The sequence below is a fragment of the Temnothorax longispinosus genome, chromosome 10, assembly GCF_030848805.1.
Source record: "Temnothorax longispinosus isolate EJ_2023e chromosome 10, Tlon_JGU_v1, whole genome shotgun sequence".
NCBI lineage: Eukaryota > Metazoa > Arthropoda > Insecta > Hymenoptera > Formicidae > Temnothorax > Temnothorax longispinosus.
The window spans coordinates 17,887,687-17,905,362 of NC_092367.1; the positions used below are offsets into that span (position 1 = coordinate 17,887,687).

General features: G+C 38.3%; 1 long non-coding RNA gene across 3 annotated transcripts; it reads right to left on the minus strand.

Annotated features, from left to right (window-relative positions):
• Window positions 1–9,513: 9,513 nt before the first annotated feature.
• Window positions 9,514–11,320, minus strand: LOC139820644 (uncharacterized). Of its 3 annotated transcripts, XR_011734061.1 has the most exons (4): window positions 11,065–11,320; window positions 10,877–10,912; window positions 10,389–10,491; window positions 9,514–9,973 (listed from the first exon to the last, which is right to left on the minus strand). It is a non-coding gene; the product is annotated as an uncharacterized lncRNA (long non-coding RNA). The 3 variants fall into 3 exon arrangements; XR_011734059.1 differs by lacking the exon at window positions 9,514–9,973 and having other exon boundaries at window positions 10,269–10,491; XR_011734060.1 differs by lacking the exon at window positions 9,514–9,973 and having other exon boundaries at window positions 10,269–10,487; window positions 11,065–11,319.
• Between the last annotated feature and the right edge of the window lie 6,356 nt (window positions 11,321–17,676).

Below are 17,676 nucleotides of genomic sequence, written 5' to 3' on the forward strand. Positions count from 1 at the left end.
GTGATCAGATTTTAAGGCCGGTATTTATAATCGGTTCTTATATTTATATAAGACCGTCTTAAGTACAATCTTAAGACGTCATGAACCAATCACAGAGCCGTATTAGTCTTGAAATAAGAACCGACTATGAAAACTGGCCTAAGTTATAAAATAGTTTATTAGAAAATTCCTTAAACAAAAGACAAAAATCAGGGTTGAGATAGATGTGAACAAAATTAGCTGCGTTTGTCGAAGATTATGTCAGTGTGAGGATTTATCGGGCCGTCAAGCTCTGAGAAAATGAGTAATTGATTCCCACTTGACGTAAATATCTGTGTTTGCAACGGAGGCAGTGACGTTAACTGATATTTAAAACCTACGTCATTCAAAGAAAATATACAAGAGAAATGTGTGCAAAAATTTGCGAACAAGTCTATAAAAGTCGCCAGAGAGAGAGAAAGAAAGGAAGTCAAGCCACAAAGTCAAGTCGGTCTATTCAAACATGTAAATTATATTTTTTGTGCATATAGAAACATATATAATCTTTATAATATATAGTATAATTATTTTAAATTATTATAATAGTTAGTCAGTACCAATGATCGCGCGCGCGCGAAATGTTTAACGAATAACAATGTTTAACGCTACTTTATTTCGTAGTAATAATTTGAAAAGATTAAGCTGTACAGGGCTACAAAAATTTAAAAAAGTACATTGCATTTTTATAGATTTATTAAAGAAAGATATAATTATGTATCGCATTAATAAATATAGTAAAAATATAATACGATATCATGACGGTGCATGCTTATTTATATACGCTATTGTTGATCTGATTTCAACTATGTAACCGTGGCATTCCGGAAGTGCGGTCGGACTTCCTTACGACGCATTGCGTCCGCGAAAGGTCTAACAAGCTCGCGCAACGCAAATGTACTAACAAGGAGGGAAGAAAGGTGATCTTTTCGTTTTTGGCACTACCTCGGTCATTCGCAGATCCGCGCGTGGTCTCCTAGCATACATATACCGGGTGCGCTAAATGCTAAACGCTATTTTCGTTATCACGTTTATGCCGGACGGTCGGCCCAGCGATACACAAGTACGACGGACGAGGACCGTATATTTATTTTCAATTCGGCCACGGCCAAAGCGACGACGACGCTAGCCGATCAGCACCCAGGATGCGGTCTTACGGTGACACACGTGCCGACTATGCGTCTCCGACTCGTTTCGATGCACCCGGAGGTTAAAATCCATTTGATTGATGCACACATGTAATCATCATAAAAATATCTCATTAAGATACCACAGTCAACCGTATAAAAAGTTAATAATTAACTTTATTAATTATTTAGTTTTTGAATGTGAAATATAATTCTTAATTCTAGTCTCTATATTAGTTATATTAGTCATTTTGCTTTCAAACAGAAATGTTCAAGTTGGAAAATATTGATTAGAAACGTATTATTTAACTTGGTTTAAAATATTGTTTAAGAGACAAATAGAATAAGTAATTGTCTTTTATGTACATCTTTTTTATTATGTTAGACGATTGCCGGGTTGAAAGTTTCATTACTGCATCCTACAACTGTATAGTTCCGGTAAGCTTACCTCGTCGAGAAAGCTAAATTTAGAATTTTACTTACATTTACTTTCCTACGATTTGACGATGCGGTTTGGCACAATTAAATTTCTCGAACATCGCGTAGGAATGTGCTGAAAAATGTGTCTAGTAGTTTCGTCGTACTCAAGCAATTACCCAACGTGTAAAATTGCGGTGAGAGATCGTTTATTCTCGATTTTTTGTTGCCATTTTAATAGATTTAATCTCTGTCGCGTGACTACTACCGGAAATTTCATCGAAGCGGAAGAAAGAAAAGAGAGACTTTAAAATCAGCTGTGTATGATAATTTAAGAGGCAATCCGAGGTGAACTTGGCTCTTACTACTTCTTGGGAAACAAGAAAGTCGAAAAACTCGAGATATATGTGGAAGTTAATTATTCTTCCGGAATTTCGATTTTGTTAAATTGTTAAATTTTTATTTTAGTATGATAGTATCGTACTCTATCTTGACTCTTTGATATTAATTATAAATTATGTATAATATATTATATTGAGAATTAATACATCTTGAAACATTATGTAAAAAATTAAACTCGTAAAAATATTGAACTCATAAATTGTTTTAATCGTGTCTATCAAGGCATCGTGATTAATGCTCCATATAATTGATGAATGGAAACGAAAAGATTTAGCTAATCGACGCGTTCAATATTCTGACCCTCCTTCACGTGTAAATACATCGACACATGTTAGGGTTACAACTTACCGATCCCGCTTGACCTGATTCCTAGCTATTCGTTTCAGTCTTGCTTCAAATTTAGATACCCCCTTTCGCAGCACTAACATTGTAAAGGGTGATCTTAAAGAAGTGTTTCTCTATGTAATTACCAATTTAGGAACTTGTATCGCTTTTGAAAACTTTATCGTCACTAATTAAGATTTCAATTTTTATAATATGCTTTTTACAACTTTTACTATAAAGGATATATATGCATATTCAAAAAAAGATACATATAGTATATGTTTTTTTATTAACAGACCATTATTGATAGAAATTATAAAGATTATAGAATATTTTAATCAGATTTTACAAGCGGCGTGCGAAAGTCAATGAATGAGACTCGTAGTTAAAATTATAACTATGACGAATCACTACTCCGTTGAATCGCAGAATCATTCCCGCAGTAATATAACAAACATCGTTCATTCGCGTCGGTTCCTAAATTTAAATCTGTACTACTACTACATCGAAAATATTCGCCACGTAAGCAGAAAATTGCTGCGCATCTGCATCGACAATATTTTACGAATTTAAATCACCAGTATTGAAAGGATGGTAAAGTATGGGTATGGACGCACAGATATTTGTACGTCTCTCGTATATTTTACACAACAATTACATTGTAAGGCGAACGGAATTGATGTAATGTTGTTGCACTTCCATCGGGAACGGGACGAGAAAGTAGAAAAGACTTGGACGAGAGATGGGGGATTCTCGGTGTTTGTTTCTCGGTCTCGCGGATACATGGCACGTCACGCTGGATGTTGAAATGCGCGGAAATCAATATGAGGCGTACAGTCTTCGCGAGCCGTAAAGCCCGTCCGGAGGACGCTGATCCCCCGACTAAATTGAAACTTATGAGTTTCCCAGTCTCGGGGGGCTCTCTCGGCCGCCTCTTCTTCTCACTCGCGTCCGCCATTCTTCTTTGCCGTTAAGGAGACCTCGTCTCCTTGGTAACTGATACGCCTTATTAGCTGCTCTCCTCACCTTACGAGCCTCAGGAGGATCATGCGCCCACCGGTCCTGAATTTCTCTTGCGCAGTAACCCGCCTCTCGTCCTGCGTCTCCGTGCCCTTCTTCAGAAACGAACGCCCTGTCCCTTCCACGTGATTTGCTCTTATCATCGCTATGACACCAATATGAAGCTTAATGGAAGGTGGTTACTGAAAGGTTCGCTATAATAACCGGCGTGTATTACCGAATTAAAATGTATAAAAACATCTATTCAGTGGAAATGCTATTTTTAATTCACACTGTAAAAAATAATCTGCTTTTTCACCGTGTCGACTTGTTTAGTGGTACCTTTTGGATATTTCAAAACGCATACTTTATCATTTCGGTTACAAATTATCTATATAATATACTCCATACCATATCGTATGTGATTAATTATCGTCTCGAGTTTCGTTGATACATCTCAGCATGAGATTCGCTAGTGCATATATCGAATTGTCCATTGAAAGATATTTAGGCGATTTGGGTGGGCTACCGTTGAGCCGTCAGATTCATTCACGTGGCCACAGGCCATTCTGTGACGCCGCCAGCTATCCCATGACCACATGGGCCAACAACAATACCACCGCGGGCCGATACAATGAACGGAAAATACAAATATTTTCGACAGACGTGATTTCACGCGACAACGCCTCCCTTTGCGCGCCATCCGCTAGACGAGAGGCGCATGGAAGGGATCTTCCCGCAGTCTATCGTCTTCCTCTCGAATATACGTGTAAATGACAGCTGAGAAAGCATATATCTTCGAATTCGTTGCTTTACTTGCGGATTATTTGATATTATAACGGAATTACGAGACTCTCGCGAATAACTCTTTTCACATTCGGTTTTTTTTTTAGACAAACCTAATAGTGTGAAATATTTGCATCACACGTTAAGCGAGAAAGAAAACTAAAATTCTTCAAGATTGATTGAAAAATGTGCTTTATTTTTTTTATAGATTAAAAAGCACAATTTTCTGCTATTTTCTTATTCTAGGCTTGCAAAAGTGCTGTTACGCAATTCATCTTTCGCGAAGCGGAGACTAATATAGCGTTAACAAGTTGCTAACCGAGTTCATTCTGCATGGTTTAGATCATCGGTTCTTCCGCACGATTTTCGGGGCCACCTGGTGTGGTTTCGGGACCCATAAAACAGAATTTGTCAGCAGCTCCCTGCCGCCGTTGCCTTTTACAGAGTCCATCGTGACTTCGAAAGTGACAAAGATTTTCGAAATTTCACGCCCATTACCATTGTCAATGGGCAGATGCCGCATAACAAAAGGATGCGAGTCACTCGCACCTTTCCACATATATTTCTAAACCGTACGTCCTTAATACAGAAGTAACTATATCTCTAAAAGACGTAATTATTATCTTTCAGAATTTTAATATTTCTGTTCGTGACGATGTTATTCTAAGAAAAAGAAAATTATTCTTAGAAATGTACTCAGAAAAAGAAAGATGAACTTATTTGGTTAACGAGAACTTCTGACAATTTTATTCTTTTTATTCAGACGCATTCGAATATTATTACAGCGAGAGAAATAATATACGAAAGAAACATAATATAATAGAGATTGAATGAATACTTTCAAAATACGAATATATTACAATGGTAAAGGAAAAAAAAGTAGGCTTATATGCGCGATGACAGGCAGTCGATTTTAAACCTCTCCTGCTGCTTTGGAGGCTGACATCGTATCCTTAAACGGCAGGCACTGACGTTTTTATCACGCGCTTGATTAAATCTCATCAATCTTTATTAGGCGACGAGGCTTCATATCGACAGCGGTGATTTCACGATGACGTTAACCGGGACCCCCATGAAAAATCCCCGTCGGAGCCCATGAATACGTTTATGGTGGCGGAGGGAGGAACCCCCTGCCGACGCTTGAAAACTCGCTAAGACAATATCCGCTCTCACCCCCGTTATCCAGTACTCGCTACGGTGTACGTGTCTTCCGAGGATTAGCCTGTCGACCGCCGTCCACAATTATTTGACGACTATATTATTCGGTTTGCCGCGGTGTAATTAATGGCTGACTTGGACCACGTTTATGATTCGATTTTATGTATAGGTATTTTAATGTCGAATGTATCGCACCGATGCAGAATTAAATATTATTAAAACAACGTATGATATAAATCACTTTATGTATAACAAGCATTTTTTATCTTCTTCAAATGTAAAACGCAAATTAAATATTTATTTACGAAGGCTAATTAAAGAAATATCTTTAAGATTGTAAAAGTTAAAAAATGGAAGGAATCTTATTTTTTTGTATTGTTGTTGATCGTCATTTGAAAATTACAGCAGGAAATGTTCAGCGATCAGATACTCTAATAAATTATAAATCATTAACTTGAAATAAATGTAAAGAATTAAATCGCTAATAATTACATAGTTACCATTAATGTTTTATGTAGCGAAACGCGTCGTTGCTTATAATGAGTTTTACGTTAAAACTAACACGTAAAGCAGTCGTATAAAGATCCTCGTTATAGCGACTGTAATGATCCTTTGTATCGCGTTTATGTCTTATCCCGCTTTATTGAATGTTCTTGTAAATAGGGTCTAAGTGTTGGCGATATATCTGGTTTAATGCCAGCGCGCCCCCCATTTTTACCTTCCATCTATGACTTTTGCTGCGTTTTGTTTCCTCGTGTTTCCACATTATCTCAAACGGTTTCGTGCAACGTAGCTAAATAAAAAGCGTATAAAACGATGTACTGTGCGGCGTTTGTAACGACTCAGAAATCGTAAAATGCTCTTCTATTTATGCCCGTAATAAGTACTACATTATTTTTAATAATGACATAATTCTGTGAAATTATTTGTGTATGTATTAAACTTTTGCCTTTCCGTAAGTGTAATTGATCTATACGATTTAAAAAGACATATTTTATCTTTTTAAATCAAGAATAAACGTGGAATTAAAGAAAAATTGAGAAAGAGCAGTCAACAAAAAGAAAGATTTATTTAAAAATAGGCAAAGAAATATTTATATCCTTAATAAGATCTCAGCAAATTATATTGATTTAAGGAAAGAAGCAATTAATGTGTTTTTCAATCTTTTTTTACGATATTATTTTCTACATGATGATAAAGCTAATTTATTCCACAAATCTTTAAATACCGCTATTATAGTAAAACAGACAAGTAAAGCTTTCTTTAAAAATCAATTTAAAGAACTTCTACTTTTTCTTCTACGCCTGCAGCGTGGTTCTTTACCGCATATATGTGACACGTACGTGTAACATATCATCGCGCAATGAACCTTCTTCAGTAGCCAATGAGAAATCAATCCTCGTGCTTTAAGTGCGTTTACTTTTGCTGGCGACCCACCGGTCGACCATCAGCCTTTCATATGTTAATGATCAGACGTCAGACCGCCAAGTCTAATATCGACTAACGTAATCCGGGCTTAAGGCTTACAAACCCCCGTGTATATATGTATATACTTCCCTTCTCTCTCACTCCAGTGTTCGTTCTCGTTCACTCGGATGATGGTTTAGCTCGGGTTTCGCCTATATGACAAGTATATTACGTCGTGCGTTTATATCAATTAGCCTCTGACGTTTCGGGGGTGTGCTCGCTCGTGAGGCCGATGCTAAAAGGGTGCCGGGCGATGGTAAAGGGGGTGCTTTCCGTCGAACACACCCCTGGGGCATGCCCGTTTCCCCATTATCGAGGTGGGAATTCGTGAGCATCGCCGATTCTTTCGGCCGATTCATGAAACAAGAGGTTGAGTTTAATCTTAGGACGTAGAGATTGAGATATATGTTCAGGTACTTCTCTTCTGCAAATTATGTTCTCTGCAAATTTATTTCTTCTTCTAAGTAATTCTATTAATCCCACAAGCTGTCTTTCTGCAATAATTGCAATAGTTTAAGTATTTTTATTGTATTTTAACGAAACGCATCTCGTAAGATTTCGAAGTCTGAATCGTCGATCGACACACATCATCGATCGCCCCTCGACGATGGGCACATTGTGCCCATTACACCATCCAGAGACAAATTTTCTGAATGGGTGACGGCCATCGATCTCTCTTTCGAAAAGTAAAAAGGGGGGGAGAGCAGGAGAGACGAAACGAGATCAGGAGAAGCGACGGAAACACGGGACACGCCTCGTCGGAACGGGGATCGCCTCTTTCTCTCGCGGGGCCTGGAATCGGGGTCCCCGACAAGGACCCTCCTTTCTGATGCCCCCAGCCTATTCCCCGTGCATCGTCGTTAAATGGATTTAAACGACCGCCTCGCCGACAATGCCGGTAACACGCAACCGAATTCGGGCAATGCACACCAGCTGGTCGAAAATTTTGATTTATCATCGCTGCGACTCTCGTTCGAGACACGCGAGAAAAAGAATCCTAAGTACACACCTCTGCTCCCGTTGAAAATGCACTTATAACCGATCCGCCCCCCGTCTCGTGAATTCGTCGCTTCGGAAAAGAAAGCGAGGCGTCGAATGGTTAAGCTTCTGTCGATTTGTAGAGAAATATACAGCAAAAATCTATATCGCTCGATGTTTGAAGATTTTCAGACTTGTATTTATCTCAAGAGATAGAAGTTAGAAAGTATATTTTTGGCTATAAGTATTAGTTATTAGCATTATTCTAATCTTTAGTACAGTATCTTGTGTTATTTCGAGAAAAAGAAAATTATTGGAAAGCTTTATAATAGATTAGCTTTATAATAGATATTTTCAGTTTTGTAAAATATAGATTTAATAGACTGGAAATATAAGCTCTTCTATTTCGCTACTACGTGAATTTATCTCTCGCGGTTGTAAAGTCATGTTTCGAAGTCATGTTTTTACAAAATAAAATTCGAGGGAGGTATAAGCAATCCTCGGACGTGATGGTCCACGGTGCGTCGACCCTCACGGTCATACGGAACACGGAAATTCGTGGCGCTTTGTGAATTTAATTTTATGTGAGTCTATTCTGGCAAAGGAAAAAAATATCCATGGGGGGTTGATACCAATAAGGGCCAATACGACCGGAAACACGCGGGGCCAGGGAAGGAGAGGCCGGGATTCGACCGATACGAGTGCACTTTTACAAATGAAAACGTAAAGCCGTCCGCTGCTGATTTGCCGCTCGGCCGAGCGGGTGATTCGCCGTCGTCGTCGGGTTTGCGTCGCGGAAAAATTAAAGTCGCATCGTACGCGAAAGTCGCGGCGTGCCGCGAGTGAACTCCGGTTTAAAAGTATGTCTTTAAAATGGAGCGATGATTCGAGGGCTGCCGTTGGGGTTGGAGCACCCTTCCGTTACCAATATTTGGAGAAGTATTAGTTTTACAATTTGAATTATATGCCGGGAATGCTGTATTTTTAAGAGGCAAATATCATCTTCCGATTAGTATTATTTTACCAGGTACGCATAGCTCTTAAATATTTATAAATTTCACATTAAAAAATTTATTTTAATTTAAAATTTTACATACATGGATTGAAAGAAGGCTAATTCTTTGATAAATTAACAAAGCGACTGAATTTGGAAATTTTTTGTTTAATATATAGGAATTACGTCGGAATTATGAACGTTTTGCATTTCCGACTTATAACAATCGTTATTCCATTTTAAGCTATTTCGCGAGAGATGAAGATAATGACGATTATGTATATCCTGCCCATCGATAACTGTGTCATTGATCGCGCGTCAATGCTGAAATTCTTTGCGTTTAAAGGCCATTTCCTTCGAAATCGACGCTTTTCAGTCATCCCTAAACTGGTGAACAATGTCGCGGGTCACATCGACCATAACAATGGAAACATCCGGCCAATTGTCGCGCCCACCATATACCGTGGACCGTGGCCTACGCGTATAATTGTGGTCATGTTAGTCCCCCATTTGGGCGTGCTACGTGCTACTGTCATACTCACTCTTTCTCCCTTCGTCAAAGGACATCGAATTTTACCTGGCTACTGCGGAAAAGTCAAAGCGATAGGAAACGCGGTGGTTAAGTTTTCATGCTCCCTATTGCGAGAATTATAGAGAGAGCGAAGTAAATGACCACGCGTGTTCGTCACTGTAAAAATTTTGTCGAGAAATAACCAAGTTTCATTGGCACCAAGTGTGGTCAATTTAATTTTTGCTAAAATAGAGAAAAATTAAGATAACACACGCGATAGAACTATGACACTTCAGATGTGTGACAAATCAATATTTCTTTAATTAGGATTCTCTTTTGCAACATGCATGTTATTGAAATATGCAATTATGCAATTATTTTATTATAAAGAGGTCTTTGGAGATGTTTAAATTATGACATTTGTCGGAAATTTTGTTTGCTAGATAGTCTATCCATAATTTTATTCTTAATGCAATACATTGAATACTTTCGCGTATCGTTGCATTTAAGAGTGACTTTCTGCAATTACAATTTCACCAAGTTTTCCACGTATAATGGGCACCCGATCTTTTAACGACTAGAACGCGTGCAAAAAAAGGCGGCGATCGTTTGCGCGAGCAAACGCGGCCCGTGAGACAATGGCCCGATATATGATGAGCTTCCACATTGGCTATTACGTTACTTCCGGTAACACAAACCAGCACTTTGCTGGCATAACGCTGACACGGCGATGTTTAGGTCGGATCTTGATCTATTAAGGGGCTTACTCGCTCCCTTGTAAGCCGCGCGCAGGATCTAGACACACCAGTCAATTTGTTACAATCTTCATCAATTCGGCCGCGAATGTGTCAGTTTAGTTGATTTCTTTACCCGAAATAATACATTAAACGTTGCGCGAGTTCACAGGCTTCCACAAGTAAAAATCAGTGATGCGTTCTAATCCACGATAAGAGATTATTTTTGAAATTATTATCTTAGTAGAGATTATTTTAAAAGAAGTCAATATAATGGCAAAGATATAAATTTTTAATTTAAATAATATAGAAGTAAATATTTGAAAAACAATTATGCACTTTTTCAATTGATATCTGATTATTATTAAATTTAGTTCTTGTGACGTTATTGAATAAAAGTTACAAAAGCGCTACAGAGAGTTATACAATAAAATTATGTTTGCACTTCATATTTTCGAAATCTGGTAATAACCTACTGCATATTTGTCGGAAGTTTTCATAATTTGTTGTTGGAGGAGTTCTTAAACGGCCTTATTCTTGATGAAAGCACCTCTTTAAGTCTAATTAGCTGCAATCTAGCTGCAATAGAGTGCTGCATTTAACCGTCATTAGAAAATCTTGTTTGCACTAGTAATATCACGTGAAAATAATATAATAATTTTCTTAATATTATTTAATTTGATGTATTCTTAAAAAAACTGCTTTTGATTTTTTTTTATATAAGATTTAATTTTCCTGTATTATATATATTTTTAATTTTTTTATTTCTTAACATTATTTTTTTGCCGTTTTTATGAATTAACTCATGACGAAAGAATATCCAAAGAAAATATCTATTAAGAATTAACGAGAACTAATCGAAGATTAAGAAAATTGATGCAATCGAGTCATAAATATCTATTTAATCTGATATTAATATGATATGATGCATAGAGTGTTATAACTTCAAAATAAATATTCTTACCGTTTACCATGCTGTTTTCTGATCCCTTCACTCATACTACACAAGAAAATTAGAAAATAAAATAAAAATATTAAAGTTATTAAGGAAAGAGTTATAGTGATTTAAAAAATATATAAATCGACGTTAACTTGAAAGCGATAATTGGTCTGAAAAGTATCTCAGGTAAAATATATGATATTTTTACGTACGATGTAGATAGTAGATGGAAGAACATTCCAACGATCTAGAGTTCCTCTCTCTCTCTCCCAGTCTGCAGTTTAGAAAATTTCACCAGCGTTTATTCTCATTTTGCGCAAAAGCCGCCGGAAATAATTCTTGATATAACGGGCGAGATATACGTTGCTCTGACAATAATGTCGTCGTCAGAGAGTGTCGATAACTGAGAGTCCTCCGGTTTCTCCTTCACTCTTTCCCCTCCTCTTTCCTCTTCTCTTCTCTCCTCACTCTTTCTCTTTTTCGCCTCTTTTCACCCCTGAGCATAGGGGTGTGCTTTCCGGGGTAGTAGCCGCGCTATCGACCACTGTCGCGAAAGCCACGCCTTTGCCCAGGTGAGCATTCAGGGAGCAGTTTCCACCCTTCTCTCTAGGGTGGTGTACTCAATATACGCGCACACACATATACATACTTACACTCACACTGCACGTGAAATGATACGCGCGTTTACTCTGGAACATCATAACTAACTTTAATGCAACTCGAGAGAAAGAACGAAACCTTTTGATGTGCTATGCCGCTATCCCGTTATCTAGAAATGAATCTTTTAATAGGAACTTGGCTTATATATCGATATGAAAATTAATTTAACTCGTGTTTCTTTCGAGAAAGTTTGAATAAAAATAAATTGTGATCTTTTCAGCGGAAACATCGATATGTAATCTTAGAGAGCTATGAGCTGTTTAGAGACCAGATGTTTTGATTTAAATGTAAGGGAACAAGGGATAAGGCTTTATTTTATTATACATTATTTTAACATCATTCTCATTTGTTAAAATATCCAATATTTAAATTTAAAATATTGTTTAGTTAATTCCAGTGTATCCAATAAAATTCTGTTAGCTAAAAAATTACCTAAATTTTTAAAAAGAAATATTATTATTATACTCATATTAGTGCAACTTTATAAGAAACTTTTTTTAGGAAAATTATGAACGTATCACTTGGATAGCTTTGTTATTTAACTGGCGCGTGCAGTTGACACCTTTTTTACATGTTAAAAAAATAAATTTTTAACATGTGTTAGACATTAACGCATTAAACAATAATGCAAATTTTTTCCCGTTTTATGCGCATTTAAACAGATTTTAAATATATTGCGAGCAAATATGATCTAATATAGCAGCACTAGCAGCAGATTTGATTTCTATGAATATGCTGGCATTTATTTGCTGGGTGTCCGCGTTTAACAGGCTTATCCACGGCATAGTAAACGCGGCATTGTGTCTCAATTCGAGTAAATGCTGGCTTACGACTACCATCAGCTGGGGGGAGGAAAGCTGCAGCCGGTGCACTGCGGGATTTCCGTGAAGAAATATTTGGGAGAAATTGAGCGGCAAATCAATGCACGCGCTAACGCCCATCGTGAATGCGTCGTGTTTTCACGGAGTTTTCAGCGGACGAAAATCCTACGGGATAATCGCTCGCGTCTCCTACGCGTCGTTTCTTAAATCCTGTTCGCTAAACGCGTTATTGTCCACGATGAAGCAAACGTTCAAGCGATTGATATAGTTCGATATATGTTCAGAAACGATCAATACTTATTTTTCTTTATTAAAGACGGCTAGAAAAACATCATGCATCTGCACAAAATTTGTTGCCGATTGTATGAAAATTAATAACTCGATATTAATGCACAGTGGTTAATAAATTAAAGATTGACTTTGAATTTATAAAATCTTTACATTATCTTCTCCACTGTGTATCGAAATATTCCGTCTATAAAAGATCATAGCTTATTCTTTTTACGTGAAACTAAATGAGCAAGAACTTTTTGTATTCACAGTAGACATACATTAGAGCGTTAAAGCGCGTGATGCCTTATCTATTCACGATATACGTTTTATTATAATCTCAAGTATGCTTTCGCACATTTCGTGGTACGTTAGGACGCAGGAAGAGAGACGATAGGATCGCGGGAAATATGGTGACAGCATGTCACCGCCGTCATTGTCGGTGATTCCTGAACGATTTTGTACATATATCGGCGTAACCATCGGTTAATGGTTTAAGCGCGTGTGCACCCCATTGTCACGGGCGAAATAACCCCGATGGGGCGTGGGAGGGTCGTCCGACACGTCCTCGTGGAATTAGGGTTCTCCGACCGGGTGCGTATTGCCCGGCACGGGCTCTTGATCATCCTCGCCGTCCTTCAGGGCTTTTCAAATTTTCATAAATCCCGATAAGTAGAATAGAAAGATTTGATACAATTTTTTGACATGACATTTAGATTCATTATGAATAACAGATTACACTTAAAACTTGTTATCGTGTATAACAACTGGATTATAGCCTGACGCTACAGTGAAATATGAAAATTTAATTCCTAGTCATATCTAGATATTTTGCATTAATACATTTTTTAGTAAAAAATTTATACTTAAGAATTAATGAGATTTTTCATAGTTTTTTGGAATTAATTTATTACATCTAGCTTGTAACGCTTTCCTGTATTAAATCTTCAAGTTGTAAAGTCACGTGGCGGAAACACCTCGGGCGATAGATACAACGCCGAGTAAATCACGACTGTCACCGTTGGTGGAAGTGGAAGAAAAAGTTGTCCCATTCTGAAACGGGCAGCTCGTTTAAGCAGATTTAGCCGCGAAACCGGGAAACGTTTAAGAGGGCGAAGGGCTTCGTAAGGAGACTGGTGCAAAGTAGTCGGGATTAGAAGGGCCAGAAAAAACTCTCATCCTCCTCGGCACGATTCCAATTTTTCCTCTCAATCCTGCAAGCAAAAGGATCTATTGTATCGTCGTGTTGTATCTCGAAACAGACTCCAGCGAGAATCGATATATTTTTCTATGACGCATTATACCCTTTGTACGATTCTCATCGATCGCTGCTGCGAATCACGCGATAGTTTTTCTTGAAACTACCAGCCACATATAGGGCTTTATACAGCTAAGTTATCAATATATTTTATTTCTTGTTTGGAAATTAATGCAAAGAAATTCATAGGTTTTCTTTTACATTAATTTTAAGGCTTTTATCACGCATTAAAAGTTATTTTAATAATATAAAAATAAATTTAACTCGGACATTTTCTTCTCGGAAGAAAAATAATTGTTGCAACGAAGGAATATACAATGTCTCAGTATTTAAAACAATATACATAATTTAAAATTAAGAATCATCACATAATTTTTAAAGCATATAGTAAATTGATTTTTCAAGACAGGGATCTCTTTTCGACAAAACAATAATTACGTAGGACCACTTCCACCCTGGTTGATATTAATCGAAACGCCACCGTGCATATCGAATGTCAATGTTTGGTCACTTAACTATGACTAACGACCCGCTAACTGTCGTTTAACCATGGTTCTGTTTGTTCAATCTACGTTTAATCGTTTCGTGCACGCTTCTCTTTCCAAACAAGCGACTCGACTTTTCGTTCCCAAAGGACGCGGAAAGCGGAATTTACCCGGGGCGCAAATAGCACACCCTATTACGAAGTTTGTGTCTTATGAAAGTGCGATCTAGAACAGTGTACTCACACGAAATTGCTGTTTTTTTTTCATCAGTAATTAAAAGATTTGATTATCGCTAAAAACATATTAGAATTTGACAGAAATTCTTCTTTAAGACTTAAAAAATAATTAATGTTGAATCTTAAAAAATTAAATAAAATATTTTTAGATTAAAATATTAGGACATTTTGTAAAATCAAAATAAGTGGAAATCACGACTCTACTGATGTAGCATAAATTGATAAAGGATTTTATAGATGAAGGGAAGCGAAAGAAACTATTAAATATTGATTGACGCGCACACTGCAATTGAAGACAAGAGACAGCACGGAAAGGATTCGTCAGGGGGGAGAGACTGAAAAAACAAATCAGTTTTCCGTACGGGGCTTTATTGATTAAGTAATCTTAATACATCGCTGGGCCGCAATGTACCATAAAGAGAGCGGAACCGGAAACGATCCATTCTTAGCAGGGAATATGCTTTGTCGGCGGTGGTCGCTCTCGCCGCTCCGAATTTCTGCTTTGATTAATCTACTCCGGGCTTTTTCTGCCCGCGAGAGAGACTTATCATCTCGACCGGCGATGCACGCTCTCTGGCAAGCTTCCAGAGCACACTCTGCACTCTCAGGTTGCTGCCGTCTCGAGATATCGCGCGGGACGGTTACGGGTTACGGGAAAAGTCGACGTGCCCTTATGAATCCCGGCCGTTGCCAAACGCGACAAGAAAACCGCAAAGACCGCTGTTATTGCAGTATACAAGTTGCGTCGGAAAGCATCGAGTTTCGGTAAATTGCGACAAAAGGAAACTCGAAGAAAGCAATTCGTGTTGTTTGTCCCCTGCAAAATAGCCAAACATGTTGTGACGACGTTTTTCTGGGACATCTTTCGAAAATGTTTAGATCAAAGATCTCGCGAGAAAGTAGTTCTATATTGTCAGTTTTAGGAGAAATAAAACGGATATCAGAAATAGTATTCGCGAAACGCTTTCTTTTATCGCGTCATACGTTGAATCTTCTTAACTCGGAGTAGATCGTTGAAAAAGCGCAGAATGCGACTCTGTGTTTTAATTATCTTACAAAATTATTGCAGCTGGATATCGTTCTTTGTATTTCTCAAACGTCATTTTAGATTTAAGCCGGTCTCCGTAAATCACTGGTCCCAAATTGCCGCTGTCCGCGTACCGCTACGATCCGTGCGTATTTTCCTCGTCTCGTAATCCCGGGGAATTTACACACAATTTCAGGACGCGACGGATCGAGATCCATCCACGGCGGCACGCCCGACAATGTTTGCACGACAACGCTCTCGAGCAACGCCAACGACGGTCGACGATTCGACCGTTCGACATCCGTCCGACTCCTTTGAAACTCCTAACAGCACAATAAACTGCCCGCGGCGGAAAGTTTTCGGGATTGAAAAAGTTTCGGCCAAACTTCTGCCCTCGACGCGGACGGACATTCAGATTTCCGTCGGACATACCGAGAGAATACCGATCGAACGAGTACTAAACGCGCCTTTCACCCGGCTCTGAACAAAAACACGTCGAACCCGAAATAAGTTAACGTCGATGACTTATTCTCTGCAGCATTTTGGAATACAGGTTTTACGATATCTTTTTTTTTAAGTTTATAGACGTATCTGACGTATAACACGACTGGAAGAAATGTAACACAAGTTTATAGCAATATTTGGATAATATGTATTATAATAAAATAGTGATTGGTTACATATAATAATTATTTGCAATAATGTGTGAATTCGAAACTTAAGATAATATTATGGTTAAAATGGCACAATCGACGATAATATTGTATGTATCAATATTTCTGTAAACTATGGTTACGATAAGTTGACGTAAAATGCAGTAGAGTGCAAACGAAGGCTGCTGAACGGCGCGACGGGGGGCAGAAAAGAGCAACGTTGACGCGGAATCGATACCAATTAGGATGCTTCTTCCGGTCACGCGACTTAGCACCCCGGCATAATGTCGGCACGTGTCGAGAGTGTGGGCCTTTAAAAAAAATGATAAAAAGGGAACATCGCTTCCGGTGACAATCGGAACAATAGCGATTCGCTGAAACTTGGTTTAATGATCTCAAGGGTTATCGAAGATCATGCTGCTGCCTTCTTAGGACCTTTTGCTACAATTCTATCAAAACAATCGACGTTCACTTGCGAAGCGTGGGAACAGGTGAACGGGGATAGATATCAAAGTAGAATATTATTGAACATGCAACTTAAAATACACAATAGAGCAGAAAATAATACATATATATTGTTATTCTTAACAAAAAAGATTTAAATGTAATAGTATCTTTTTAGGTAAAAAGACCCAAGTGCCTAACAATTAATTAACCAGCAATATTATCGATTAAAGCGAAAATGTATAGAGCCCAGATAGATGGAACTTTACGGACATCTCGTTCGAGCACGCAATTCACCGGTTGTAGTTTTACGTATCGATGGACCGAGCAAAAGAGCTTTGCGATAGCCGTCGCGCGAGGGGGTAGAGGGTTAAAAAAGAGTCCGCGCAAACATCTCGTACATTATACGAAATTTCCACCCCACGGAAACCAGCCAATAAAACACCCCCGGAACACGTCGTCCACTCGTCCTCCCTCTCTTCGTGCGCCCATAACTGCATTGTCAAAGTTTTTTTCCGTTTTTTTTCTCCTCGGCGACGTTCATCCTCGTTCTCTTTCTTCATTCGCTCTCTACCACCACCCCCTCCTCATCTTCCGCCTCCCTCGTCATTCGGTATTTTTCCTTTTTTTTCCCTGGGTTCTCGAAGAGCGCGCACACCCCCTCGATTACATTCGGAAATATTAGGGGACGTCCCGTCGCTCGACAAACTATCAATTTATTTTCGGCTATTGATTGGGATTGCCCCGGCGCGATACAGTGCCAAATTTTTATCTTCTCGTGTGTATCTTCACGATGTTCGCGCTTCGCGATGCCGTTTGATATTCGACAAGTTAAACGAACCGTTTTGCGCTGTGCGTTAATCATAAACAACCATCACTTGCATGCTGTTATTCTTACAACAATCCTCGTCGAACTGTAAAAAATGCTAAAAATATAATAGAAAAATTGTGGAATAAATAAAAAAATACT